Source organism: Aegilops tauschii, chromosome 3 (genome assembly GCF_002575655.3).
Source record: "Aegilops tauschii subsp. strangulata cultivar AL8/78 chromosome 3, Aet v6.0, whole genome shotgun sequence".
Classification (NCBI taxonomy): Eukaryota; Viridiplantae; Streptophyta; class Magnoliopsida; order Poales; family Poaceae; genus Aegilops; species Aegilops tauschii.
Window position 1 is genome coordinate 265,307,413 of NC_053037.3, and position 27,116 is coordinate 265,334,528.

A 27,116-nucleotide genomic window follows, 5' to 3' on the forward strand; every position below is an offset into this window, starting at 1 on the left:
TTGCCCCTAAACCGCTGCCGGGTCGTCCCTTTATATAGGGAGGCTGACGCCCAGTGGCTCTCAGAGTCCCGGCCGGCTCATAAGAGTGTCCGGCTCGGACTCTCAACTATTCTTGCCTTACACTACAAGTTCTACCATAATGATGGTTGTAACTACAGGCTTTAAGCCATATCCGGGTCTTAAGCCCATCTTTGGCCCACCGTCTTCAAGCTTGGCGCCGGGCTTCTGGCGATGACCATTATGAGTAACCCGGCCCCTCCTGGCGGGTGACTCTAAGGTCTATATCCTCAACAACCTTATTTTGCATATTTCGGTGGAGTCCAAACTTTTGTAATCCCGAAATGATAAACATTTAGAACTTATTGATTTGCCAAAAAAATCGTTTTGTTTTTGTAAGCAAATAAGACGTGGGACAATTGAGTTGGTTTAAGGGAAAACCAGTGGTAAAAAAATCAGCGCTGGGAGGGAAAAACAACAAAAATAAGGATGTAAATATGAAAAGGGAATTTTATGTATTTACAATATAATGATACGTGTATATGAACTAGTAAAACTATAGGTAGAGATTAGAAAACGGATGTAGGACATGCGTTTCAAGAGGAAAATAGAATTGGGTTGTGTGTTTGATTCAGTAAAAAAACTGCCTGCGGATGTTGTAAGACAAAATATAATTAACGCTGGCGTGCCAGAGGCCAGTAGATAGTTGATGGATCTTTGCGCCCCGTTGTCGTCATGGGCTGGGCCTGTTAAAAACAAAACCAAGCCTGTGCAGTCTACAGCCCAGTTGAAACTTGCTCGACCTGAAAAAACAATATACGTGCTCAATAAACGAGAGAATTCTGCAAGTACAGACTGTAACTGGGATGCAGCAGGGATATTGTTTTTTCATCGTGATAATAAGTGCATGCACTTGTTTCGAAAAATTTGGAGAACTGGGAATTCGAACGGCAGGTGCTTATGCTACCCATCAAATAAAAATCAGGTGCCTGAAAATTCGTTTCGAAACAAATGATTCAGCTTTATATCCACGTCGACCCACGGCATGATGGTTGGAAGCAAATGCCAAGTTCATACCAAAGGATCGTTAACAACAATACCAACTTGCGGACGACAAGGTAGTACAAGTACCAATACCAAACTAACTTATAATCTTTTTACTCCTGGCCCTAGTGTTCGTCTGGTAGAAAATCTTGCAGAGGACCAGCTCCCGCTCCTTCTCTTGCTCCAGTTGGTCCTCTGCTGGTCGAAGTTCTTGTTGGTGTGCAGCACCAGAACCTTTTTGCTGCCCGTCTGCCGGCCGTTGACCATCACCGGCAAGGTATTGCCGGTGTTGTGCCACATCGCGTGCATGCCGCACTCTGACTGTATCTTGCGACGTGTCCACGTGCCCCTTTTGAACGCCCTGGAATTGTGCTGGAAGAAATGCTTGCTTAGGCCACTCAATGTGATACCTGCAGTATTGTCGAATACATGTTTTAGTGTACGTAGTTGGCATTTTCATAACATCTTTGGCATGTTGCAGTCACTTGTTTCACTTTTTATTAACTGTCAAATTGTAATTGCTTCACCAGGTCTGCGTCTAAAAAGAAAAATAGAGCTATAAACAAAGGAATATGTTTGTGCAAGTAGACGGCCGATCGGTGACTTACCTGGAAGTTTCTCAAGATGGGTGTAGCATATGTCGTGCTCGCTGTCGATGGTTGGTATGAACAAATCGATGAGAGGGTGAGATCTCGCGCTGTTAGCACTCACTTTGGCCTCAAGGTGCTCGATCAGCTCTTGATCCGTGGGATCAAACTTGACGCCAGCTGGCAGCACCGGCCAATCCTTCTTCGACTTGCATCGGTTAATTCCAGTTATATGGTACTCAATGTATGATCAATCGACTGTTTTAAGTGAATGATGAAAGATTTCGACAGATAAGTGGTACTCCAAATCCGAAGTCCAGAATACCCGAACACGCCGCCGGGATTCTTGTGTCACCTCACGCGCAGCGTGTTGTCACGTCAATTCAATGTGTGGACATGATGAATAATTTGACCGACGTATACTAGTACTGCTATTGTACTACTTACTAGTCGTATTTAGTGTGACATTTTAACCATAGGTTTAACTAACAAGTACGCACTTGAAGCCTAATTGATATATATATATATATACATAAACACTATTCTGATCACGGGATCAGAATAATATTCTGATCACAACCTGAATTGCCTGAGTAACGCGCCTGGACTTCTCTCTGTACGAACCCGACCTTCGGGCTATCTTCGCAACCGTGGCTTCCCCCGCGAATTATTCTGTTTAGTCATGTTCTATATGATGTTAGTGTAATCTAGAAACATTTTTAGCAACTAAATACCGGTTTTAAATAGGAATCTCGCTCGTTGGCGGATTTTGCTCTCGGGTCGTGATGAAATTGCGTTTTTTGCAATTTTACTGCCTGAGTTGTTCGACCTGAACTTCTTTCAGTGCTAGGTTGAACTTCCGCCAACATTGCCCAAATGGGGCTTGCGATATACCGTTGGAAAGCTATGTACACCAGTATCATGACCCAAGTTAAATTTTTGGCAAAATGTAAGTGGTTTAAGAGCAGTTTTGAAAACCGTTTTTCTTCATACAAAAAACGTGAATTGTATTTTTGATCGCATTTCTAAACCATTTATCGGAATGAGGCAAATAATATGGCGTTGGAAATCTACTGCAAAACCGCTCCTTCCACATGTTGAATGTTTTCTCTAATTCCCTATGGATAAAGAGTAATTTGGAAAATCGTAGAATTTCGCTTTCGATGCCATGTCTAAACGGCTAATCCAATTGAGTCAAATAATATGGCGTTGGAAATCCTATGAACATGCGCTACTTTTTCATGTTAAAAGTTTTTTCTACTTTTGAACGGTTTAAAAGTACTTTAGAAAACGATACAAGTTCCACCGAGTTCGTATTTTCGAGCTAATTTTTTAACCGTACGTCTGAATGCAGCAAATGATATGGCATTGTAAAGCTTGAACAAATGCGGAACTTTTTTGTATATATTGTTTCTCCCAATTCCTTACGGTTTTAAGTCAATTTTGAAAATGGCTAAAAAAGTATTTTCCCCGTAATTTCTACAAACTCTATCGGAATGAGGCAAATAATATACCGCTGAAAAGCTACGGAAAATGCGAAACTTTTTCATGTTCATGGTTTTCTCTGATTCCTGGCCGTTTTCATGTAATTTCGAAAACGGCGAGATCACTCGTTCTGCCTTTATCGCAAAACAGATTCTTCGAAAATGCACCGCGTGAAGAACCTGAACTTCTCGGCGCGTGTACCTGAACTTCACTCTGTTTTTCACGTGATTTTTTTTGCCCGCAGCTCTCCATCCACTTACCGGAATACTCACCGGAATTGATTAAGTAATATACCGGTGGAAAGCTGATGTAAACACGCAACTTTTCCGTGTTGATCTTTTTTCATACTCGTGACGATTTGAAAAGTTTTTCATCTGAAATTCATTCACTATAGTAGTCGAACTTCCTACTATTTTCACGTTAAACTTCTGTGACGTATTTTCGTTTGTAATTTTTCCCATTCATTTCGTCCGTGTTACACAAATGATATTCCTTTTGTACAAACCTCTTTCACAATAATTTTTTCAACTTTATCCGATCGAGGACTTGAACTTATAACAACAAAACTTTTAGACTTTGCATTTTTATTCTTTTTTTAATACAAAATGCACATTGTGCAGTACGTGAACTTCTGGTAGTTATCAATCTAAACTTCTCTTGGTTACGTGAAAATATATGAGTTTTTTTATGAATTTTTAATCTGATTTCTTAATCCTTTTTATGCATTTTGAAGCGCTCTATTTTTAAAAGTTGAACCTCTTATTTATTTTTTTGAACTTCTTGTTTTCCATTCTTTAATAACGAGGAAAATCTGAGTTTTCTATAATCATGAACTTCTCCATCTTTTTAATATGGACTTCCTGGTTTTATTTCTTAATCCTTTTTTATAAAAATTTGAAGCGCTTTATTTTTAAAAATTGAACTTCTTATTTTTTATTTTTGAACTTCTTGTTTCTATTTTTTAATAACGAGGAGAATTTGAGTTTTCTATAATCATCGAACTTCTCCATCTTTTAATATGGACTTCCTGGTTTTATTTCTTAATCTTTTTTATGGAATTTTGAAGCGCTCTATTTTTAAAAGTTGAACTTCTTGTTATTTTTTTTGAACTTCTTGTTTCCATTCTTTAATAACGAGGAAAATATGAGTTTTCTATAATCATTGAACTTCTCCATCTTTTTAAAATGGACTTCCTGGTTTTATTAAACTTCATGGTTGATTCTTCAATACTAAGGGATATTTGAGTATTTTAATAACGGTAAAATCTTAGTTTCCAAGTAAACATCGGACCACTTCGTTATTTTCATTTGAACTTCTAGTTTTCTTAGAAATGGGGAAAATCTATTTTTAAAATTTTTTAGTTGTTCCTTTTTTACTTTGAACTTCTTTGTTTTATACTTTAGTAACGCAAAAAATCCAAGTTTTTCATAATATTCGGACTTCTCTTTTATTTTAATTTGAACTTCTTAGTATTATTCTTAGAAAAAATATGTTTTTAAATAAGCATCAAACATTTTTTTAACGGAGAAAATGTTTTAACCATCCTATGATCACATATGTTTTAACTTCAAGGGTTTTTTAACGGAGAATATCCTTTTTTATAAATTTGCGTTGAGATGCTTTCCTTTTTTAGTTTGACCGTCTTGGGTTTGTAATAAACATTGGACTTCTTCTTTTAAATTTGAACGTCTAGGTTTTTTTCTAGAAACAGGGAAAACCATTATTTTTATAATTTTTGAAATGATCAATTTTTCTAATTTGAACTTCTAGGTCTTTTTAGAAATGGCTAAAATCCTTTTTTTATAAAAAATTGAACTGCTCTTACTTTGATCTTCCTGGGATTTTTTTAGATAGGTCAACATATGTTTTTGTTACAAACAACGAAACAATTTTTGTTTTGTTTTTATAGATTTTGGGCTTTTATTGAAAAAGGGAAAATCCATGAATTTTTATTGTACAAACATATGTGTGTCTATTTTTTGTTTTCTTGTTTTTTCAAACTCTCCAATTTATTAGTTTTGAACTTCCAAAGTTACCATTTTTTTGGCAACGCGTGTTTTCCTTCTTGGTATATAAACATCGAATTGCTCTAAACATCGAATTGCTCTGTTATTTTAATTTGAACTTCTTCGTTTTATTCTTATCGTAACAGGAACAATATATGATTTTTTGTTGTTGTAAAAGTTGAACATTCCGAACTTCTCGTTTTTTTGTTTTTGAACTTCATTCTTTAAAAAGCAAGGAGTATATGGGAACGAAATGCTCATCATCCAGGAACAACAAGGTACTTCGCATAGCAATAAAAAAATATTCACTACAGAAATCCTCTTTGAACCTTTGTCCCCAAACTCTTTGGACTTTCTTTTTTATTTTTTGCCATGATTTTCTTCGGGATTTTGGATCTGCTGTAGTGCTGAAAAGACAGTTTTTGAGAGAGAAAAAATAATGGTACATCTTGTGAAGACATGAACCTAGGGGGCAATAATATTTGAAGTTCTTTGTACAGATTGTCTCTATCAACATGCACATACTTTTCGAACCAAAATCTGAACCAGAGTAAGAAGAAAAGAAAGTACAAACGAGCATGAACTAGCATAAACATGTACGAAAGTCCATAGAGATCTAAACAACATCTCTGAATTTTTACGAAAAACTCTCTGTAACTATTTCTTCCCCTGTTATGACTAATCTTCAATTTACAGACTCACAGCAAAAAGAAGAGAAGAGGCAGCGGGAAGTATATGAAGATTCCACAGGGTAGTTCACATTTTCTGGCTCCCCATTTCATACATGCAAAAGGTACGGGCATTTCTTTTTTGTTTGCAAGAAAGACTAATCAAGACAACCGCACTGTACCGAATTGATTGATTTTTTGTGTTCAGTCTTGACTGAAGGTAATCTAAGAGGAGCACAGGCGGAGTTGAACGACCTGCTGTGCCAAAGTTGAACGGCCTGGGCGTGCGGCGCCAGCTATAGGTTGTAGACTGGTGTGGCGGCACGCGGCCAGCTGCATGTCGAGGCCTCTTCTAGCTGCAGGTCGAGGCCTCCTCCAGGTGCAGGTCACGCCCAATCCCCATCAGTGGCGCCGCGCATGAGGCCCCGTGTGCACACATGGGCTGGTGGTCGCCGACGAGTGGCTCGCGGTGGTGGTGTGCCATCTGGTTGCGACTGCAATTCCCGTGGTGGTGCCGGCAGCACTGCGTCAAAGAGAAGAAAAAACATCCACGTCAAAATGCATCATAGCGTCATGGTCTGTGCTTCCATGCTTGCACACCGAACCTAATATGTTAGTCACACCCTCTGACACTTGATCTGTATTATCATAATAGTCTTTGGAAAGCTGGAGCTTTCCCTAAAGTATTAGACTATTAGTACACTGGCTAGTAGCTCTGTCAGTGAAGCTTCTTCCTTTTTGCCTACAGGCATGATGCACATGCTGGAAGAACGCCTGTCTGGCCTTTTCTTGTTCCGATGCGACGATCAACCGTATGAAAAGTTTAATTAGCTCATCTCCCTTTTGTCTATCTTAGACAAGACAAAACCGCAAGACACTGAAGCCAAGCAAAGAAGTCTTTTGGCCCTTTTGCCTTTTGTTCTATAATCAAATTCAGGAAAATGTCTGGAAGAAAAGCTACGGGTATGTCATCTGATGATACTACTGCGACAGAAGGGAACGTATGAGCGAGGATGAAAATTTTACCTGCCACTGGAAGGGAACGGACACCCGGAGAAACCAGAAAGAAGAAAAATAGAGGACGCACGTACGTGAGGAAGAATCCATCCAAGGATGTGGAATGGCAATGAGGTGAGGGCGCAGTGTAGTTGAACGGCCGGAGGTAGCAGCGGCGAACGGCTTGAGTGCTGCTGCGGCCGGAGGAAAGCTAGGCTAGCAAAACAGAGGCTGGAGAAGAAGATCGAGCCCGACGAGGAAGCCGTCCATGGTGAGTTGGAGATGCGTCGGCGAGGGACGCATGCAGGCGGGATACGGCGTGACCTCCCAAGGCGTCTGACTCCCGACGGCGTCGAACCCCTGGACGGCAGCTTGGCCGGAGACCGGGGCCTGTAACCCGGTCCTTGAGGCGGCGAGCCTCTGCGCCCGTGTAGACGGCGGGGCACGACGCCGGCGACGAGGAGGGAGCCGCTCGCCGACGGGGGGCACGCGGGATGCGGCGGAGGCTCTCGTTGGGGGTTGCTGGGGGGGGGGGGGGGGGGGGGGCGGCGCCTTGGGAAGGTCGGCCAACGGGAGGAGGCGCGCGGGGCGGCGAGATCCAGGAGGGTGGCGGCCCTCGGGGGAGGGGATCGTGGGAGGTTGATGTGGGGATCGGGGCAGCGGGTGGGCTGGGGTATTTTTTTTTTATGTAATCGGTCCGGTGGGGTTTTCGGGAGTTCCGGAACACCTCGTGGCTCCTGGCTGTGATCCAAATAGTTATTCTAATTCTGGGATTAGAACACCTCGTGGCTCCTATACCATCACTTGTTTTTTGTATGTTGTATGTAGTATCTATCGAAACCGAGAGTACGTACGTGTAGTATGTAGTATATAACAATGATTAGGTAGTATATATACTAATTTTTAGGTAGTATGTACCATGTTTTGAGTATGCTCTTTTTTACGTATAAATATGTACGTATTTCACAAATATAACAAAAACTATGGGCTCATATGCAATTTTTTCATGCAACTTGCTTTGAAATATCTTAGATATAGTATATGAACATATTTAAAATAATAAAATAGTATATATAGTACCACATGGTAGTATATGAGATATGTGGGGTAACTACCACCGGCTGGTAGGATGGATTATATATATATATTATATATATATATATATATATATATATATATATATGACACACATCTGGGCTATTCTGTTACCCTTCTTGAACTGTCGTGGTTTACAGGTTGGACTGACGTAGTTTTCCTCTTGAACTGATCTTCCTGCGTGTACGACGGGCGGAAATAGGGGATGCAACGTGGAGCTTCCGGGCGTTCTCCGGCGCGATGCTGCGGGCTATTCGTTGCTAGAGGAGACATGTAAGGGGTTCCGCACGTGCGCGCGCTCACCTGGTTGTGTTTTGCGATCTGTAGTCACCGGAGGTGACAGCGTGGGTATTTGGCGGCGGACGTGTTTTGGGCGTTGGTGTTTACGGTGGTGTTCGTAGGCCTCAATTTACGTCCTATTTGTTGTTTTGGGTGTGAGAATTATCGGTATGTTAGAGTTTTTGGATATTAATTTCATTTGTAATTTCTGATTACAAGTTTTGGTGTTCTTGGTCGTTTTCCACGCCCACCATGTAAATGTGTTCTTCTTTTTCTGTTGTTTTACTTTCGAATTGGTGTTGCAGGGAGAGATATGAGGATTGTATGAAAATATTTGCGTTGTCAATTTTGCTTCTTTTGAGTTGTTTCTACCCTAGATTCCCATGTTATTTTGTCGTTGGCGGAGGTGGTGTATGGTGGCTGACTGTAGGCTGTGTTTTTTCTTGTAATCTGGTCAAACTGTGTAATTAAGTTGCGTGTTTTTCAGTGTTTGTTTGAATTGCTATCGTATGTGTAGTTGGACTGCTGCGTGTCAAAGTTGTCTTAATGTGCGTTGACATCGGAACTGGCTGCCTACCGATACTTCTGCACTTTGATTATAAAGCCTGAGCCCTCTGTCACTTTCATTCTACCAGCTGCAAGCAAAGACAAGCGAGATGGATCCTGAGTTGGGAGAGGTCACAGAGGAGGAGGGGATGCCGTCGATGTGAGGGCTGCAGTAGCGGAGCAAAGGAGGAGGAGGAGGAGGCGCAGGCGCAGGCAGATGGCACGACGTGCTGCCGAGGAGGAACTGGAGGAGAGTTCAACAGACGCCTTGCGCGCGAGGTGATGGATACTTGCAACTCCAATGAATTGGAGCTTCTTTTCCCAGAGGGCAGGGGAAGGAACCATATTCAGATCATCAGTTGGGCTAGGGCGAGAGCAGCCACGGCTCCACATCCATCCACCAGGGCCAAATGGCGTCGTTTCTTTGATCGTTATGACTGAAGTAGTGAAGATTATGTTTTTAAGATTTTTGTTGTGAGGGAGCAGATGTTTGAATGACTAAATGAATTGAACTGTTTTATCTTTGAATGTGTTGTTTTATCTGCATATGTTTTGACATGTGCACTTTTGAACTGCTTGTTTGTCAGAAGTTGAACTGATTTGCGGTCAAATGTTGCATGGCTTGTATAATAACTATTTCCTACCAGTTGGCTGCCCACCTGCCTATTTATTATTTTTATAATCTGCGAGTCTCCCTGGCTATAAATTCTATCCATCTATGTGTGGTGTGTGGCTCAGTCTCCCCGTCCTTTTTCTTCCTTCTTCCAGAATTAGATCTAGGTTCCTCCCTCTTCTCTCCGTTGTTTTCTTCCCTGTTCCTGTGTGTTCCATGGAGGATTGTTCATGTGGATGCCTGGCAAAGATGGCGCGCATAGCTGACGGTTGTGTGTACAAATCTGGTTTGGAGCTCACCCAGACTCAGCGCCGTGGTCAACTTTCTTGTCTGCTGTACAGCAACCATGGGTTTCGTGCGCCATATGTTTGTCGCCTGACGGTTGGTGACTTGAAGGAATCATGGGTATTTGTTTCTATTCTTTTGTTTTCTACTTTTTTTGTAGGTCTCTTTTTGAATCCCATGGACTGGATCTGTAGTTTAGTGTTATGAATAGTTTGTCTATATTTTTTTATTTGGTTTTGTCAGAATTTAACAGTAGGGATTTCTGTGTGTATTTGTTCATTACTAAACAGTTTTTATCCATTTTTGTATAATCCTTGATCTATTTTTTGTCAGATGTTTTTACTGTAGGTGTATTGATATGTATATTTCTTCAGTTTAGTCAGTTCACATGACTAGTCAGTTTTGTGTTACTGTTTTGGTTCAGATTTTTTCTTTTCAGTTTGTTATGCAAACCGTTCCTATATCTGTGTAAAAATTCAGTTATGTCAGATGTTCACTTTTGTTTTGTACTCCCATGCCCATTTGCAGAAAATGTCACCCAGGATCAGGATTGTTGCTCCTAGTTCCGGTGTTCTGAAGATGGAGACTTCAGACAAAAATGGGTATCAGTTGATGGAAGTTGCCTACCACATCGACTTTGATGGTTGCATCAACCTAACTACTGGGTGGAAGGAGTTTGTGGCAGAGTCTGGATTTGAGGATGGTGATGTGGTTATGGTTATGTTCTCTAGGGAAGATGACTCTCTGATGTTCAGAATTTATGTGTTGTAGGTTTAAATGTGGCAAATGACGCCGGTTGTGAGATTTGTGTGTGGTTGATTATGTTGCAGTATTTTTTCTTTAAAACTTTTGCATGTGAGATGGTTGAATTCTATTGTATTATCAGATGGTTTGGAACAAGTTATGTAATGCTTTTCCTATTTGTTTTGCTCAAGTATAACTGTTTTACTTATATATTCTTTATATTAGTACTGGAACAATTCTATAGTTGAACTGATGGGCATCCTTTGTTTTGACTAGTATATTTTCATGTACATAGCTCGCAGACGGAACTATACGCTGATGATTTTTGTAGAACCCCTTTTTTTGGGTTTGAGTTTGCTGAACTTACATTCTGTTAATGATAGTACTGAACTATTTTAGGTTGTCAATTAGCAATCAAATTTGTTTGTTGTATAACATTTTTTCTTACTTTTTTACATCAATTTTGGATCAAATTTTTTCTTTTTACAGTTGAATAATGATAGTTCTAGTATTTTTTAAAATTAAAAGATTTTAATCTTTGCTGCACACTATTTTTTTACTTGAACCTTATGAATTGTAGTAGTTGAACTTTTTATAAATTTGTTTCTGAAATTTTTATTTACAATCTTCTACGTTTAATTTTACAAAAAATATATGTATTTCTATTTTTTTTAGTTCTTACAATTAAGATGCGTTTGAACTTTTTACATTATTTGTTTTTGAACTTATTTCTTGTGAGGTTTTTTTAAAATTATCTGCATTTTTTTGTCGTGTGTGATTGCCTGGAATTTTGTAATGGGGCGAAGTACTATGTTGGGCCATCTGCCTGAGTCGTTGTTTTCGGCCCAGATAGCTCGTCCACGCGGCTGTGCAGCGCCGCTTGCGCGTGCGCTATGGGTTTAGTCCCACCTCGCTAGTCGAGGGGGTTCTAGACCTGTTTATAAGCGCAGCGGAGGCTCACCAGTCGAACTCCTCTAAACACTTACCTGAGCGCTTATACACGGCGCTCGCTCTTTCTCATGACCTGAGGGCCCTGGACGGTGGGCCCTGCGTTGTGCGGATTACTATGGATTCGCCAACGGGCTCGAGTTCAAGTATCTAGCATCGTCAGGGCCTGCGCCTGTCCTTGGGCGGTCAATTTTTCCTTTTTGTTGTTGTTTGAATCTAGTACTTGACTCCACCAGTAACTTGGACTGATACTTTTTTGATCTAGTTCTTGTGAGTTTTGTTCTAGGAACGAGCCGTAACAAGACTTGCCCCCGCACCGCACCGCACCAATGGGCATAGTTGTACTGACACATCTTCCTTGTATGGACTTGCCCCCATTATCTATCTTTAGGGGTGTGTGGGTGCGTGTGGCGGGGTGCGTGTGGGGGGAAACAGAATAACCGCACTACGCCTGTCAAATGAGTGCATTGCCGCGTTAGCGCGAGGCCGAACCGGGGGGGGGGGAGGGGGACCCCCTCCCCCATCCCGGCGAGGCCGAGCCAGGAACGAGCCGTAGCAGGCAACGACGCGGCGTGCCGCGGCGTCGCATGCGAAGGCGAGTCCGTAACATGACTTGCCCCCATTATCTATCTTTAGGGGTGTGTGGGTGCGCGCGTGTGTGTGTGTGGGGGGGGGGGGACAGAATAACCGCACTGCCCCTCGGTGCATAGTCGGACTGACACATCTTCCTTGTATGGACTTGCCCCCATTATCTATCTTTAGGGGTGTGTGGGTGCGTGTGGGGGGGGGGAACAGAATAATCGCACTGCGCCTGTCAAACGAGCGCACTGCCGCGTTAGCGCGAGGCCGAGCCGGGGGGGAGGGGGGTCGAGACCCCCCTCCCCCATCCCGGCGAGGCCGAGCCAGGAACGAGCCCTAGCAGGGGACGACGCGGCGTGCCGCGGCGTCGCCTGCGGAGGCGAGTCCGTAACATGACTTGCCCCCATTATCTATCTTTAGGGGGGTGTGTGTGCGTGTGGGGGGGGGGGGGGAACAGAATAACCACACTGCCCCTCGGTGCATAGTTGTACTGACACATCTTCCTTGTATGGACTTGCCCCCATTGTCTACCTTTAGGGGTGTGTGGGTGCGTGTTGGGGGGGGACAGAATAACCGCACTGCCCCTCGGTGCATAGTTATACTGACACATCTTCCTTGTATGGACTTGCCCCCATTATCTATCTTTAGGGCCGTGTGGGTGCGTGTGGGGGGGACAGAATAACCGCACTGCCCCTCGGTGCATAGTTGTACTGACACATCTTCCTTGTATGGACTTGCCCCCATTATCTATCTTTAGGGGTGTGTGGGTGCGTGTGGGGGGAAACAGAATAACCGCACTGCGCCTGTCAAACGAGCGCACTGCCGCGTTAGCGCGAGGCCGAGCCGGGGGGGGAGGGGGGTCGCATCCCGGCGAGGCCGAGCCAGGAACGAGCCGTAGTAGGTGACGACGCGGCGTGCCGCGGCGTCGCATGCGGAGGCGAGTCCGAAACATGACTTGCCCCCATTATCTATCTTTAGGGGTGTGTGGGTGCGTGTGGTGGGGGGGGGACAGAATAACCGCACTGCCCCACGGTGCATAGTTGTACTGACACATCTTCCTTGTATGGACTTGCCCCCATTATCTATCTTTAGGGGTGTGTGGGTGCGTGTGGGGGGGGGGGACAGAATAACCGCACTGCCCCTCGGTGCATAGTTGTACTGACACATCTTACTTGTATGGACTTGCCCCCATTATCTATCTTAGGGGCCGAAACATGACTTGCCCCCGCACCGCACCAAAGGGAATAGTTGTACTGACACATCTTCCTTGTATGGACTTGCCCCCATTATCTATCTTTAGGGGTGTGTGGGTGCGTGTGGGGGGGGACAGAATAACCGCACTGCGCCTGTCAAACGAGCGCACTGCCGCGTTATCGCGAGGCCGAGCCGGGGGGAGGGGGGTCGAGACCCCCCTCCCCCATCCCGGCGAGGCCGAGCCAGGAACGAGTCCTAGCAGGAGACGACGCGGCGTGCCGCGGCGTCGCCTGCGGAGGCGAGTCCGTAACATGACTTGCCCCCATATCTATCTCTAGGGGTGTGTGGGTGCGTGTGTGTGGGGGGGGGACAGAATAACCGCACTGCCCCTCGGTGCATAGTTGTACTGACACATCTTCCTTGTATGGACTTGCCCCCATTATCTATCTTTAGGGGTGTGTGGGTGCATGTGGGGGGGGGACAGAATAACCGCACTGCCCCTCGGTGCATAGTTGTACTGACACATCTTCCTTGTATGGACTTGCCCCCATTATCTATCTTTAGGGTTGTGTAGGTGCGTGTGGGGGGGGGGGGACAGAATAACCGCACTGCCCTTCGGTGCATAGTTGTACTGACACATTTTCCTTGTATGGGCTTGCCCCCATTATCTATCTTTAGCGGTGTGTGCGTGCGAGTGGGGGGGTGCGTGTGGGGGGGGAACAGAATAACCGCACTGCGCCTGTCAAACGAGCGCACTGCCGCGTTAGCGCGAGGCCGAGCCGGGGGGAGGGGGGTCGAGACCCCCCTCCCCATCCCGGCGAGGCCGAGCCAGGAACGAGCCGTAGCAGGCAACGACGCGGCGTGCCGCGGCGTCGCATGCGGAGGCGAGTCCGTAAAATGACTTGCCCCATTATCTATCTTTAGGGGTGTGTGGGTGCGTGTGGTGGGGAGGGGGGACGGAATAACCGCACTGCCCCTCGGTGCATAGTTGTACTGACACATCTTCCTTGTATGGACTTGCCCCCATTATCTATCTTTAGGGTGATTGGGTGCGTGTGTGTGTGGGGGGGGGGGGACAGAATAACCGCACTGCCCCTCGGTGCATAGTTGTACTGACACATCTTACTTGTATGGACTTGCCCCCATTATCTATCTTAGGGGCCGAAACATGACTTGCCCCCGCACCGCGCCGCACCAAAGGGCATAGTTGTACTGACACATCTTCCTTGTATGGACTTGCCCCCATTATCTATCTTTAGGGGTGTGTGGGTGCGTGTGAGGGGGGGACAGAATAACCGCACTGCGCCTGTCAAACGAGCGCACTGCCGCGTTAGCGCGAGGCCGAGCCGGGGGGGAGGGGGGTCGTGACCCCCCTCCCCCATCCCGGCGAGGCCGAGCCAGGAACGAGCCCTAGCAGGCGACGACGCGGCGTGCCGCGGCGTCGCCTGCGGAGGCGAGTCCGTAGCATGACTTGCCCCCATTATCTATCTTCAGGAGTGTGTGGGTAACCGCACTGCCCCCACCAAGGGGGGTCGAGACCCCCTTCCCCCGTAACATGACTTGCCCCCATTATCTAGCTTTAGGGGTGTGTGGGTGCGTGTGGTGGGGGGGGGGACAGAATAACCGCACTGCCCCTCGGTGCATAGTTGTACTGACACATCTTCCTTGTATGGACTTGCCCCCATTATCTATCTTTAGGGGTGTGTGGGTGCGTGTGGGGGGGGGGGGAACGAATAACCGCACTGCCCCTCGGTGCATAGTTGTACTGACACATCTTCCTTGTATGGACTTGCCCCCATTATCTATCTTTAGGGGTGTGTGGGTGCGTGTGTGGGGGGGGGGACAGAATAACCGCACTGCCCTCGGTGCATAGTTGTACTGACACATCTTCCTTGTATAGACTTGCCCCCATTATCTATCTTAGGGGTGTGTGGGTGCGTGTGTGGGGGGGACAGAATAATCGCACTGCCCCTCGGTGCATAGTTGTACTGACACATCTGCCTTGTATGGACTTCCCCCATTATCTATCTTTAGGGTGTGTGGGTGCGTGTGTGTGTGGGGGGGGGGAATAAATAACCGCACTGCCCCTCGGTGCATAATTGTACTGACACATCTTCCTTGTATGGACTTGCCCCCATTATCTATCTTTAGGGGTGTGTGGGTGCGTGTGGGGAGGGGGGGCGAAACAGAATAACCGCACTGCGCCTGTCAAACGAGCGCACTGCCGCGTTAGCGGGAGGCCGAGCCGGGGGGGGGGGGGTCCGACCCCCCTCCCCCATCCCGGCGAGGCTGAGCCAGGAACGAGCCGTAGCACGCAACGATGCGGCGTGCCGCGGCGTCGCATGCGGAGGCGAGTCCGTAACATGACTTGCCCCCATTATCTATCTTTAGGGGTGTGTGGGTGCGTGTGTGTGGGGCGGGGGACAGAATAACCGCACTGCCCCTCGGTGCATAGTTGTACTGACACATCTTCCTTGTATGGACTTGCCCCCATTATCTATCTTTAGGGGTGTGTGGGTGCGTGTGGGGGGTGCGTGTGGGGAGGGGGGAAACAGAATAACCGCACTACCCCTCGGTGCATAGTTGTACTGACACATCTTCCTGGTATGGACATGCCCCCATTATCTATCTTAGGGATGTGTGGGTGCGTGTGGGGGGGGGACAGAATAACCGCACTGCCCCTCGGTGCATAGTTAGACTCACACATCTTCCTTGTATGGACTTGCCCCAATTATCTATCTTTAGGGGTGGGTGGGTGCGTGTGGGGGGGCGACCCCCTCCCCCATCCCGACGAGGCCAAGCCAGGAACGAGCCGTAGCAGGCGACGACGCGGCGTGCCGCGGTGTCGCATGCGGAGGCGAGTCCATAACATGCGTGCCCCCATTATCTATCTATAGGGGTGTGTTGGTGCGTGTGTGTGTGGGGGGGGGGACAGAATAACCGCACTGCCCCTTGGTGCATAGTTGTACTGACACATCTTCCTTGTATGGACTTGCCCCCATTATCTATCTTTACGGGTGTGTGGGTGTGTGTGTGGAGGGGGGGACATAATAACCACACTGCCCCTCGGTGCATAGTTGTACTGACACATCTTCCTTGTATGGACTTGCCCCCATTATCTATCTTAGGGGTGTGTGGGTGCGTGTGGGGGGTGGGACAGAATAACCGCACTGCCCCTCGGTGCATTATACTGACACATCTTCCTTGTATGGACTTGCCCCCATTATCTATCTTTAGGGGTGTGTGGGTGTGTGGGGGGGGGGGAACAGAATAACCGCACTGCCCCTCGGTGCATAGTTGTACTGACACATCTTCCTTGTATGGACTTGCCCCCATTATCTATCTTAGGGGTGTGTGGATGCGTGTGTGTGGGGGGGACAGAATAACCGCACTGCGCCTCGGTGCATAGTTGTACTGACACATCTGCCTTGTATGGACTTCCCCCATTATCTATCTTTAGGGTGTGTTGGTGCGTATGTGTGTGGGGGGGGATTAGAATAACCGCACTGCGCCTGTCAAACGAGAACACTACCTCATTAGCACGAGGCCGAGCCGGGGGGGGTGGGGTCAGGACCCCCCTCCCCCATCCCGGCGAGGCTGAGCCAGGAACAAGCCGTAGAAGGCAACGATGCGGCGTGCCGCGGCGTCGCATGCGGAGGCGAGTCCGTAACATGACTTGCCCCCATTAGCTATCTTTAGCGGTGTGTGGGTGCGTGTGTGTGGGGGGGGGGGACAGAATAACCGCAGTGCCCCTCGGTACATAGTTGTACTGACACATCTTCCTTGTATGGACTTGCCCCCATTATCTATCTTTAGGGGTGTGTGGGTGCGTGTGGGGGTGCGTGTGGGGAGGGGGGAAACAGAATAACCGCACTACCCCTCGTTGCATAGTTGTACTCACACATCTTCCTTGTATGGACTTGCCCCCATTATCTATCTTAAGGATGTGTGGGTGCGTGTGGGGGGGGGACAGAATAACCGCACTGCCCCTCGGTGCATAGTTAGACTCACACATCTTCCTTGTATGGACTTGCCCCAATTATCTATCTTTAGGGGTGGGTGGGTGCGTGTGGGGGGGACCCCCCTCCCCCATCCCGACGAGGCCAAGCCAGGAACGAGCCGTAGCAGGCGACGCCGCGGCGTGCCGCGGCGTCGCATGCGGAGGCGAGTCCGTAACATGACGTGCCCCCATTATCTATCTTTAGGAGTGTGTTGGTGCGTGTGTGTGTGGGGGGGGGGGGACAGAATAACCGCACTGCCCCTTGGTGCATAGTTGTACTGACACATCTTCCTTGTATGGACTTGCCCCCATTATCTCTCTTTAGGGGTGTGTGGGTGTGTGTGGGGGGGGGGGGGACATAATAACCACACTGCCCCTCGGTGCATAGTTGTACTGACACATCTTCCTTGTATGGACTTGCCCCCATTATCTATCTTTAGGGGTGTGTGGGTGCGTGTGTGGGGGGGTACAGAATAACCGCACTGCCCCTCGGTGCATTATACTGACACATCTTCCTTGTATGGACTTGCCCCCATTATCTATCTTTAGGGGTGTGTGGGTGCGTGTGTGGGAACAGAATAACCGCACTGCCCCTCGGTGCATAGTTGTACTGACACATCTTCCTTGTATGGACTTGCCCCCATTATCTATCTTAGGGGTGTGTGGGTGCGTGTGTGTGGGGGGGGGACAGAATAACCGCACTGCCCTCGGTGCTTAGTTGTACTGACACATCTGCCTTGTATGGACTTCCCCCATTATCTATCTTTAGGGTGTGTGGGTGCGTGTGTGTGTAGGGGGGGGGGACAGAATAACCGCACTGCCACTCGGTGCATAGTTGTACTGACACATCTTCCTTGTATGGACTTGCCCCCATTATCTATCTTAGGGGTGTGTGGGTGCGTGTGTGTGTGGGGGGGGATTAGAATAACCGCACTGTGCCTGTAAAACGAGCGCACTACCGCATTAGGATGAGGCCGAGCCGGGGGGAGGTGGGGTCGGGACCCCCCTCCCCCATCCCGGCGAGGTTGAGCCAGGAACAAGCCGTAGCAGGAAACGATGCGGCGTGCCGCGGCGTCGCATGCGGAGGCGGGTCCGTAACATGACTTGCCCCCATTATCTATCTTTAGGGGTGTGTGGGTGCGTGTGTGTGTGGGGGGGGGGGACAGAATAACCGCACTGCCCCTCGATACATAGTTGTACTGACACATCTTCCTTGTATGGACTTGCCCCCATTATCTATCTTTAGGGGTGTGTGGGTGCGTGTGGGGAGGGGGGAAACAGAATAACCGCACTGCGCCTGTCAAACGAGCGCACTGTCGCGTTAGCGGGGGGCCGAGCCGACCCCCTCCCCCATCCCAGCGAGGCTGAGCTAGGAACGAGCCGTAGCAGGCAACGATGCGGCGTGTCGCGGCGTCGCATGCGGAGGCGAGTCCGTAACATGACTTGCCCCATTATCTATCTTAGGGGTGTGTGGGTGCGTGTGTGTGTGTGGGGGGGGGGACAGAATAACCGCACTGCCCCTCGGTGCATAGTTGTACTGACACATCTGCCTTGTATGGACTTCCCCCATTATCTATCTTTAGGATGTGTGGGTGCGTGTGTGTGGGGGGGGGGCAGAATAACCGCACTGCCACTCGGTGCATAGTTGTACTGACACATCTTCCTTGTATGGACTTGCCCCCATTATCTATCTTAGGGGTGTGTGGGTGCGTGTGTGTGTGGGGGGGATTAGAATAACCGCAGTGCGCCTGTCAAACGAGCGGACTACCGCATTAGCACGAGGCCGAGCCGGGGGGGGAGGTGGGGTCGGGACCCCCCTCCCCCATCCCGGCGAGGCTGAGCCAGGAACAAGCCGTAGCAGGCAACGATGCGGCGTGCCGCGGCGTCGCATGCGGAGGCGAGTCCGTAACATGACTTGCCCCCATTATCTATCTTTAGGGGTGTGTGGGTGCGTGTGTGCGGGTGGGGGGGTGGGAACAGAATAACCGCACTGCCCCTCGGTACATAGTTGTACTGACACATCTTCCTTGTATGGACTTGCCCCCATTATCTATCTTTAGGGGTGTGTGGGTGCGTGTGGGGGGTGCGTGTGGGGAGGGGGGAAACAGAATAACCGCACTACCCCTCGTTGCATAGTTGTACTCACACATCTTCCTTGTATGGACTTGCCCCCATTATCTATCTTAGGGATGTGTGGGTGCGTGTGGGGGGGGGACAGAATAACCGCACTGCCCCTCGGTGCATAGTTAGACTCACACATCTTCCTTGTATGGACTGGCCCCAATTATCTATCTTTAGGGGTGGGTGAGTGCGTGTGGGGGGGGACCCCCCTCCCCCATCCCGACGAGGCCAAGCCAGGAACGAGGCGTAGCAGGCGACGCCGCGGCGTCGCATGCGGAGGCGAGTCCGTAACATGACGTGCCCCCATTATCTATCTTTAGGGGTGTGTTGGTGCGTGTGTGTGTGGGGGGGGGGGACAGAATAACCGCACTGCCCCTTGGTGCATAGTTGTACTGACACATCTTCCTTGTATGGACTTGCCCCCATTATCTATATTTAGGGGTGTGTGGGTGTGTGTGTGTGGGGGGGGGGGGACATAATAACCACACTGCCCCTCGGTGCATAGTTGTACTGACACATCTTCCTTGTATGGACTTGCCCCCATTATCTATCTTTATGGGTGTGTGGATGCGTGTGTGGGGGGGGGACAGGATAACCGCACTGCCACTCGGTGCATAGTTGTACTGACACATCTTCCTTGTATGGACTTGCCCCCATTATCTATCTTAGGGGTGTGTGGGTGCGTGTGTGTGTGGGGGGGGATTAGAATAACCGCACTGCGCCTGTCAAACGAGCGCACTACCGCATTAGCACGAGGCCGAGCCGAGGGGAGGTGGGGTCGGGACCCCCCTCCCCCATCCCGGCGAGGCTGAGCCAGGAACAAGCCGTAGCAGGCAACGATGCGGCGTGCCGCGGCGTCGCATGCGGAGGCGAGTCCGTAACATGACTTGCCCCCATTATCTATCTTTAGGGGTGTGTGGGTGCGTGTGTGTGTGGGGGGGGGGGGGCGGCGGAACAGAATAACCGCACTGCCCCTCGGTACATAGTTGTACTGACACATCTTCCTTGTATGGACTTGCCCCCATTATCTATCTTTAGGGGTGTGTGGGTGCGTGTGGGGGGTGCGTGTGGGGAGGGGGGAAACAGAATAACCGCACTACGCCTGTCAAACGAGCGCACTGCCGCGTTAGCGGGAGGCCGAGCCGACCCCCCTCCCCCATCCCAGCGAGGCTGAGCCAGGAACGAGCCGTAGCAGGCAACGATGCGGCGTGCCGCGGCGTCGCATGCGGAGGCGAGTCCGTAACATGACTTGCTCCCATTATCTATCTTTAGGGGTGTGTGGGTGCGTGTGGGAGGGGGGGGGGACAGAATAACCGCACTGCCCCTCGGTGCATAGTTGTACTGACACATCTTCCTTGTATGGACTTGCTCCCATTATCTATCTTAGGGGTGTGTGGGTGCGTGTGGGGGGGCAGAATAACCGCACTGCGCCTGTCAAACGGGCGCACTGCCGCGTTAGCGCGAGGCCGAGCTGTGGGGGTGGGGAGGGGGACCCCCCTCCCCCATCCCGGCGAGGCCGAGCGAGGAACGAGCCGTAGCAGGCAACGACGCGGCGTGCCGCGGCGTGGATGCGGAGGCGAGTCCGTAACGTGACTTGCCCCCATTATCTATCTGTAGGGGCGTCTGGGCGAGTGTGTGTGTGGGTGGGGGGGGACAGAATAACCGCACTGCCCCTCGGTGCATAGTTGTACTAACACATCTTACTTGTATGGACTTGCTCCCATTATCAATCTTAGGGGCCAAAACATGACTTGCCCTCGCACCGCACCGCACCAAAGGGCATAGTTGTACTGACACATCTTCCTTGTATGGACTTGCCCCCATAATCTATGTTTAGGGGTGTGTGGGTGCGTGTGGGGGGGGGGGAACAGAATAACCGCACTGCGCCTGTCAAACGAGCACACTGCCGCGTTAGCGCGAGGCCGAGCCGGGGGGAAGGGGGGTCGTGACCCCCCTCCCCCATCCTGGCGAGGCCGAGCCACGAACGAGCCCTAGCAGGCGACGCCGCGGCGTGCCGCGGCGTCGCCTGCGGAGGCGAGTCCGTAACATGACTTGCCCCCATTATCTATCTTTAGGGGTGTGTGGGTAACCGCACTGCCCCAACCTAGGGGGGTCGAGACCCCCCTCCCCCCTTAACATGACTTGCCCCTATTATCTATCTTTAGGGGTGTGTGGGTGCGTGTGGTGGGGGGGGACAGAATAACCGCACTTCCCCTCGGTGCATAGTTGTACTGACACATCTTCCTTGTATGGACTTGCCCCCATTATCTATCTTAGGGGTGCGTGGGTGCGTGTGGGGGGTGGGGGGAAACAGAATAACCGCACTGCCCCTTGGTGCATAGTGGTACTGACACATCTTCCTTGTATGGACTTGCCCCAATAATCTATCTTTAGGGCTGTGTGGGTGCGTGTGGGGGGGGGGGGGGGGGAACAGAATAACCGCACTGCCTCGGTGCATAGTTGTATTGGCACATCTTACTTGTATGGACTTGCCCCCATATTCTATCTTAGGGGTGTGTGGGTGTGTGTGGGCGGGCGGGGGGGGGGGGGGGTAAACAGAGTAACCGCACTGCCCCTCGATGCATTGTTGTACCGACACATCTGCCTTGTATGGACTTGCCCCCATTATCTATCTTTAGAGGTGTGTGGGTGCGTGTTTTTTGGGGGGTTGGGACAGAATAACAGCACTGCCCCTCGGTGCATAGTTGTACTAACACATCTTCCTTGTATGGACTTGCCCCCATTATCTATCTTAGGGGTGTGTGGGTGCGTGTGGGGGGGACAGAATAACCGCACTGCGCCTGTAAAACGAGCGCACTGCCGCGTTAGCGCGAGGCCGAGCCAGGGGGGGAGGGGACCCCCCTCCCCCATCCCGGCGAGGCCGAGCCAGGAACGAGCCGTAGCAGGCAACGACGTGGCTTGCCGCGGCGCGGAGGCGAGTCCGTAACATGACTTGCCCCCATTATCTATCTTTAGGGGCGTGTGGGTGCGTGTGTGTGTGGGTGGGGGGGGGACAGAATAACCGCACTGCCCCTCGGTGCATAGTTGTACTAACACATCTTCCTTGTATGGACTTGCCCCCATTATCTATCTTAGGGGTGTGTGGGTGCGTGTGGGGAGTGGGGGGAAACAGAATAACCGCACTGCCCCTTGGTGCATAGTGGTACTGACACATCTTCCTTGTATGGACTTGCCCCAATAATCTATCTTTAGGGCTGTGTGGGTGCGTGTGGGGGGGGACAGAATAACCGCACTGCCCCTCGGTGCATAGTTAGACTCAGACATCTTCCTTGTATGGACTTGCCCCAATTATCTATCTTTAGGGGTGGGTGGGTGCGTGTGGGGGGGACCCCCCTCCCCCATCCCGGCGAGGCCAAGCCAGGAACGAGCCGTAGCAGGCGACGACGCGGCGCGCCGCGGCGTCGCGTGCGGAGGCGAGTCCGTAACATGACGTGCCCCCATTATCTATCTTTAGGGGTGTGTTGGTGCGTGTGTGTGTGGGGGGGGGGGGGGGACAGAATAACCGCATTGCCCCTTGGTGCATAGTTGTACTGACACATCTTCCTTGTATGGACTTGCCCCCATTATCTATCTTTAGGGGTGTGTGAGTGTGTGTGTGGGGGGGGGGACAGAATAACCGCAATGCCCCTCGGTGCATAGTTGTACTGACACATCTTCCTTGTATTTACTTGCCCCCATTATCTATCTTTAGGGGTGTGTGGGTGCGTGTGGGGGGGGGGGGACAGAATAACCGCACTGCCCCTCGGTGCATTATACTGACACATCTTCCTTGTATGTACTTGGCCCCATTATCTATCTTTATGGGTGTGTGGGTGCGTGTGGGGGGTGAGGAATAGAATAACCGCACTGCCCCTCGGTGCATAGTTGTATTGGCACATCTTCCTTGTATGGACTTGCCCCCATTTTCTATCTTAGGGGTGTGTGGGTGTGTGTGGGCGGGCGGGGGGGGGGGGGGGTAAACAGAATAACCGCGCTGCCCCTCGATGCATTGTTGTACTGACACATCTGCCTTGTATGGACTTGCCCCCATTATCTATCTTTAGGTGTGTGTGGGTGCGTGTTTTTTTTGGGGGGGGGGGACAGAATAACAGCACTGGCCCTCGGTGCATAGTTGTACTGACACATGTTCCTTGTATGGACTTGCCCCCATTGTCTATGTTAGGGGTGTGTGGGTGCGTGTGGGGGGGGACAGAATAACCGCACTAAGCCTGTCAATCGAGCGCACTGCCGCGTTAGCGCGAGGCCGAGCCGGGGGGGAGGCGGGGTCGGGACCCCCCTCCCCCATCCCGGCGAGGCTGAGCCAGGAACGAGCCGTAGTAGGCGACGACGCGGCGTGCCGCGGCGTCGCATGCGGAGGCGAGTCCGTAACATGATTTGCCCCCATTATCTATCTTTAGGGGTGTGTGGGTGCGTGTGTGGGGGGGGGACAGAATAACCGCACTGCCCCTTGGTGCATAGTTGTACTGACACATCTTCCTTGTATGGACTTGCCCCCATTCTCTATGTTTAGGGGTGTGTGGGTGCGTGTGGGGGGTGGGGGGAAACAGAATAACCGCACTGCCCCTTGGTGCATAGTGGTACTGACACATCTTCCTTGTGTGGACTTGCCCCGATAATCTATCTTTTGGGCTGTGTGGGTGCGTGTGTGGGGGGAGGGGACAGAATAGCCGTACTGCCCCTCGGTGCATAGTTAGACTCACACATCTTCCTTGTATGGACTTGCCCCAATTATCTATCTTTAGGGGTGGGTGGGTGCGCGTGGGGGGGACCCCCCTCCCCCATCCCGGCGAGGCCAAGCCAGGAACGAGCCGTAGCAGGCGACGACGCGGCGTGCCGTGGCGTCGCATGCGGAGGCGAGTCCGTAACATGACGTGCCCCCATTATCTATCTTTAGGGGTGTGTTGGTGCGTATGTGTGTGTGTGGGGGGGGGGGGACAGAATAACCGCATTGCCCCTTAGTGCATAGTTGTACTGACACATCTTCCTTGTATGGACTTGCCCCCATTATCTATCTTTAGGGGTGTGTGGGTGTGTGTGTGGGGGGGGGGGACAGAATAACCGCACTGCCCCTCGGTGCATAGTTGTACTGACACATCTTCCTTGTATGGACTTGCCCCCATTATCTATCTTTAGGGGCGTGTGGGTGCGTGTGGGGGGGACAGAATAACCGCACTGTCCCTCGGTGCATTATACTGACACATCTTCCTTGTATGGACTTGCCCCCATTATCTATCTTTATGGGTGTGTGGGTGCGTGTGGGGGATGAGGAACAGAATAACCGCACTGCCCCTCGGTGCATAGTTGTATTGGCACATCTTCCTTGTATGGACTTGCCCCAATTTTCTATCTTAGGGGTGTGTGGGTGTGTGTGGGCGGGCGGGGGGGGGGGGGGGTAAACAGAATAACCGCACTGCCCCTCGATGCATTGTTGTACTAACACATCTGCCTTGTATGGACTTGCCCCCATTATCTATCTTTAGGGGTGTGTGGGTGCGTGTTTTTTTTGGGGGGGGGGGGACAGAATAACAACACTGCCCCTCGGTGCATAGTTGTACTGACACATCTTCCTTGTATGGACTTGCCCCCATTATCTATCTTAGGGGTGTGTGGGTGCGTGTGGGGGGGGACAGAATAACCGCACTAAGCCTGTCAAACGAGTAGTGCGAGGCCGAGCCGGGGGGGAGGCGGAGTCGGGACCCCCCTCCCCCATCCCGGCGAGGCTGAGCCAAGAACGATGACGCGGCGTGCCGCGGCGTGCCGCGGCGTCGCATGCGGAGGCGAGTCCGTAACATGACTTGCCCCCATTATCTATCTTTAGGGGTGTGTGGGTCGTGTGTGTGGGGGGGGGGGACAGAATAACCGCACCGCCCCTCGGTGCATAGTTGTACTGACACATCTTCCTTGTATGTACTTGCCCCCATTATCTATCTTAGGGGTGTGTGGGTGCGTGTGGGGGGTGGGGGGAAACAGAAAAACCGCACTGCCCCTTGGTGCATAGTTGTACTGACACATCTTCCTTGTAAGGACTTGCCCCAATAATCTATCTTTAGGGCTGTGTGGGTGCGTGTGTGGGGGGGGGGACAGAATAACCGCACTGCCCCTCGGTGCATAGTTGTACCGACACATCTTACTTGTATGGACTTGCCCCCATTATCTATCTTAGGGGCCGAAACATGACTTGCCCCCGCACCGCACCGCACCAAAGGGCATAGTTGTACTGACACATCTTCCTTGTATGGACTTGCCCCCATTATCTATCTTTAGGGGTGTATGGGTGCGTGTGGGGGGGAACAGTATAACCGCACTGCGCCTGTCAAACGAGCGCACTATCGCGTTAGCGCGAGGCCGAGCCGGGGGGGGGGAGGGGGTTCGTGACTCCCCTCCCCCATCCCGGCGAGGCTGAGCCGGGAACGAGCCCTAGCAGGCGACGACGCGGCGTGCCGCGGCGTCGCCTGCGGAGGCGAGTCCGTAACATGACTTGCCCCCATTATCTATCTTTAGGGGTGTGTGGGTAACCGCACTGCCCCCACCAAGGGGGGTCGAGACCCCCTCCCCCCGTAACATGACTTGCCCCCATTATCTATCTTTAGGGGTGTGTGGGTGCGTGTGGTGGGGGGGGGGACAGAATAACCGCACTGCCCCTCGGTGCATAGTTGTACTCACACATCTTCCTTGTATGGACTTGCCCCCATTATCTATCTTTAGGGGTGTGTGGGTGCGTGTGGGGGGAGGGGACAGAATAACCGCACTGCGCCTGGTGCATAGTTGTACTGACACGTCTTCCTTTTATGGACTTGCACCCATTATCTATCTTTAGGGGTGTGTGGGTGCGTGTGGGGGGGGGGGAACAGAATAACCGCACTGCCCCTCGGTGCATAGTTGTACTGACACATCTTCCTTGTATGGACTTGCCCCCATTATCTATCTTAGGGGTGTGTGGGTGCATGTGTGTGTGGGAGGGGGGGACAGAATAACCGCACTGCCCCTCGGTGCATAGTTGTACTGACACATCTGCCTTGTATGGACTTCCCCCATTATCTATCTGTAGGGTGTGTGGGTGCGTGTGTGTGTGGGGGGGGGGGCAGGGGACAGAATAACCGCACTGCCCCTCGGTGCATAGTTGTACTGACACATCTTCCTTGTATGGACTTGCCCCATTTTCTGTCTTAGGGGTGTGTGGGTGCGTGTGTGTGTGGGGGGGATTAGAATAACCGCACTGCGCCTGTCAAACGAGCGCACTACCGCGTTAGCACGAAGCCGAGCCAGGGGGAGGTGGGGTCGGGACCCCCTCCCCCATCCCGGCGAGGCTGAGCCAGGAACAAGCCGTAGCAGGCAACGATGCGGTGTGCCGCGGCGTCGCATGCGGAGGCGAGTCCATAACATGACTTGCCCCCATTATATATCTTTAGGGGTGTGTGGGTGCGTGTGTGTGTGGGGGGGGGGGGGACAGAATAACCGCACTGCCCCTCGGTACATAGTTGTACTCACACATCTTCCTTGTATGGACTTGCCCCCATTATCTATCTTTAGGGGTGTGTGGGTGCGTGTGGGGGGTGCGTGTGGGGAGGGGGGAAACAGAATAACCGCACTCGCCTATCAAACGAGCGCACTGACGCGTTAGCGGGAGGCCGAGCCGGGGGGGGGGGGTAAACAGAATAACCGCACTGCCCCTCGATGCATTGTTGTACTGACACATCTGCCTTGTATGGACTTGCCCCCATTATCTATCTTTAGGGGTGTGTGGGTGCGTGTTTTGGGGGGGGGACAGAATAACAGCACTGCCCCTCGGTGCATAGTTGTACTGACACATCTTCCTTGTTTGGACTTGCCCCCATTATCTATCTTAGGGGTGTGTGGGTGCGTGTGGGGGGGGGGACAGAATAACCGCACTGCGCCTGTCAAACGAGC

The 27,116-nt window shown here is 50.7% G+C and overlaps 1 long non-coding RNA gene across 1 annotated transcript; it reads right to left on the reverse strand.

Moving 5' to 3' along the window:
• Positions 1 to 5,585: 5,585 nt before the first annotated feature.
• On the reverse strand, positions 5,586 to 7,439 carry LOC141042369 (uncharacterized). The gene is made up of 2 exons (XR_012204878.1): positions 6,814 to 7,439; positions 5,586 to 6,310 (listed from the first exon to the last, which is right to left on the reverse strand). It is a non-coding gene; the product is annotated as an uncharacterized lncRNA (long non-coding RNA).
• Positions 7,440 to 27,116: the final 19,677 nt, after the last annotated feature.